The sequence below is a fragment of the Grammomys surdaster genome, unplaced genomic scaffold, assembly GCF_004785775.1.
Source record: "Grammomys surdaster isolate TR1022 unplaced genomic scaffold, NIH_TR_1.0 126198, whole genome shotgun sequence".
NCBI lineage: Eukaryota > Metazoa > Chordata > Mammalia > Rodentia > Muridae > Grammomys > Grammomys surdaster.
The window spans coordinates 4,747,168-4,751,012 of NW_021621003.1; positions in this window are offsets into that span (position 1 = coordinate 4,747,168).

The window sequence follows — 3,845 nt, forward strand, 5'->3', positions numbered from 1 at the left end:
TCTGTGAGCATCACATATGTACGGAGGACAGATGTGCCCACAGAGGACAGACGAGGGCATCAGACCCCCTGGTGCTGGAGTTACGGGCATGTATAAGCAATCAGGCTCCATGCTGGGAATCAGGTTCAAGTCTTCCGTAAGAGCAACAAGCACGGAACCTCTCAGCGTCTTGAGCCCCTCCAGCCACTATTTTTCTCCCTTGCTTATATATTTAATGTTGTTGTAGGCTTAGCATCAGAGAAAGGATGCCTGAATTAGGGGTGTGGAGAATAGTAACAGAAAATTGATGTTGCGGTGCCCTGAATCTACTCAGCCTTGACAAAAATTATACTCTATGTAGACACATGAGCTCTGTGGCTGTCCAGTCACTGTGAACACACAGCTTATAAAATCACGGTTTAGTTTTCTCCCCGTGATCCTTTTTTGGAACTCCATTGTTTTAGTTTACACTTCTGAGTTTTTCTGGGTTTCTTAATTTCTTTCTAGCTGAACTAGGAACTCTTCGGGGGAAATGCATCCTGGATGTGTTCTCACAGATCCCCAGGAGTATCACAATCCGAGCATGTGTGTGGACCGTATGATAAAGCTTGCAGATGACTAGGAAGACTCAGTGTTGCTGTCAAACTTGAGTGTACAAGGTCCAGGAGCATTTGGATGAAGAAGCATTTGATAACTGTTATGACAAAGGTCAGGAAGTGTTGCTTCAGATCTGTGTTTACCCCTGAGCAGTGATTTAACAGAAACACAATCTCTTTGAAAATTGCTCAGATCTGTATGCTCTCTCCAATTTCTATTTCACATTTTGGGAAGGGATTCCCTTTGGGGAATTACATAATCATCACTTGTTTTTGACAGGGAAGAAAAAACTAATGAAAGTCTCTCCCAAAGTTTTTATTCTGAAAAAAGTTAAACACCCAGAAAAGTTAAAAGGAAGAGACCAGGCTGGGGGTATAGGTCTAGACACAATGCTTGCTGGGCACACCTGAGATCCTGGAATCAGTCCCAAGTAACAGAAACCAATACATTTAACTACCAATCCGTACAACCATTTAAAAATATTTTTATTTATTATCATGTTGGGTGGGCAGTATAGTCACCTACCATAGCACAGGTGTAGATGTCAGAGGACATCTTTTTTAAAAGACTTATTTATTTATGTATTTTATGTACATGTGTGCTCTGTCTTCATGCACACCAGAAGAGGGCATACAGATGGTTGTAAGCCTCCGTGTGTTGCTGGGAATTAAACTCAGGACCTCTGGGAGAGCAGCCAGAGTTCCTAACTGCTGAGCCATTTCATTATACCCCGTATAACTACTATTATCCATTATTAATGAGTCACAATGAGCAGAGCCTGCCACCCACCTACATTTAGCGGTTAGCTAGGATTAACAATCTTCATCTAGCCATGCTTTTCTGTTGTTGGGTTTTTTTTTAAAGATTTATTTATTTATTTTATTTATGAGTACACTGTCGCTGTCTTCGGACACACCAGAATAGGGCATCCAATCTCATTATGGATGGTTGTGAGCCACCATGTGGTTGCTGGGATTTGAACTCAGGACCTCTGGGAGAGCAATCAGTGCTCTTAACTGCTGAGCCATTTCTCCAGCCCCTTGTTGTTGGTTTTTTTGTTTTGTTTCTTTGTTCATTTGCTTGTTTGAGGCAAGGCCTCTCTGGCTGTCCTGGAATTCACTATGTAGATCATGTGGGCTTCAAAATCACAGAGATCTGCCTGCCTCTGCCTCCTGAGTATTGGTATTAAAGGTGTGCACCATCATGCCTGACTTCTAACTATATTTCTGAACCACTGAAAATAAGTTGTAGACTGTCATGACATTTTGCATTTAAATACTTCCTCAAGATTCATATAAGAGGTGTATTGTCCTTCAAAGCTTCAAAGTTGCATTGTTACACCTAAGACAATCCCATAACCTCCAGCTCAAACCCAAATGTTAATAATTGTCCCAAGAGTGTGTATTACATATGTTTTAAAAATCGTGATCTATTCAACATTTATATGAACACACTATAGATGACTATGCTGTTGGTGACGCACTTGTGTACTGGTCACTTACAATGTTCCATAGTGTATGGCTACCTTGTTTGTCACAAGAAAATTGGGGAGGGTTTTGTTGTAATGTAAAATGCTGGTGAAGTGGACTGTTTATCTCTGAATACTTTGATGGATTTTAATGATCTGCCATTGCAGTTACCAAACCTTGACTAGTTCTAGGAACTAATTAACTGTGGGATCAATGAAATGTTATCCTTTTCCAGTCTCAGGGAGACACTGTGTGAGAGCATGTTGGGAAGTTACCTAAGTTATTGTGATAATGTTCCAAGACAGCCTCACTGACTTGAGTGGGTCACTAGACACTTGAGTAGGTACGTGTGAGAAGTCTAACATTAGCTTCCAGAAGCCATGTAGTACAGGACAACAAACACAGTTTGTGTTGATCATACCTGATCACCATATTGTGCACACTCATTGTACATGTATGTATGCAAGAGCATGTATGCATGTGTGCATGCATGTACATGTGTGTGCATGCATGTGCAGTGAGCATGCCCCAGACTGCAAGTAGGTAGACTATGGGATGACATTGGGTCAGATATCTTTTCTACCACGTGCCACCTTGTTTGTTTGGTCCTAGAGATAGACTGGGTATTTAACAATCCCAGGTGGCCTGGGACCCCCTGTCTGCACCTCCCCAGTGCTGGGATTGCAGATTCACCCTATCCCCAATTTTTATGTGGTGGTTACAGATCTGAATTCAGGTCCTTGTGCTAGCACAGCAAGAGCTTCACTGCTTTCCTCATCTCTCCAGTCCCGAATTTTGTTTCAAAATTTTATATAGCTCTTAACATCAAGGGGAAAAGAGTTTCCTATCTGTCTTGTTTGTATATAGCATGTATTAAATCTGGACACCAAACTAGCGCGTACCAGTATCAAACAGTGGGTTTAGTATCCAGACAATTTCTCTTGTCTTTTCTCAGGTCATGGAATTTTAAGAACCCAGAGTCACATAAAGATACAGAAATAAACAGCGATCATATTTGAACCTCACCATCTCTAGCAAGACATTGCGAGTAAGTGTTGCAGTGTGGGGGGGAGGTCACAGATCCACAGGTTCACCAGATTTTGATACATGGGTTAATAAATACTCTCTGATGGAAATGTAGTCCTTCCTGTCATTTACTGACCTAAAGTGTTTTCTGATTTTGGGGAGTCAGTTTTTTGTGGATTATTCTTAAAAACCACATTTGTATTTTAGAAGAGACAGACAATTGAGGAGAGTGATTCTTAAATCACAGATATGATTTTCATGACACGTAAGAAGAGAATCTCGACTCAGGGTTCCCACGTTAAACACTGATTACAGCAGTTCTGCACAGACACTCACAGGGCTGCCTTCCAACTGTTAGCTGAGCTGCTTTAAACCGTCACCCATCCACCAGTGTCTTAGTTACTTTTTTATTGCCATGACTAAACACCATGACCTAAACAACTTATAAAGAAAGCATTTAGTTTGGGGGATCATGATTTCGGAGAGTGATCATGATCATGGTGGGAGGTTTGGTTGAGGCAGTTAGGCAGCAGGCAGTTAGGCAGCAGGCAGGCAGCAAATAGGCAGGCAGCAGCAGGAAGCAGGCAGAGTGCTGGATCAGTAGCTCAGAGCTGACATGTTGAAATTACACCTGTGTAGCAGAGAGAGACAGAGAGAGACAGAGAGATGGGGAGAGAGGGAGAGAGAGAGAGAGAGAGAGAGAGAGAGAGAGAGAGAGAGAAGGAGAGAGAGAGAGGGAGGAGAGGGAGGAGAGGGAGGAGAGGGAGGAGAGGG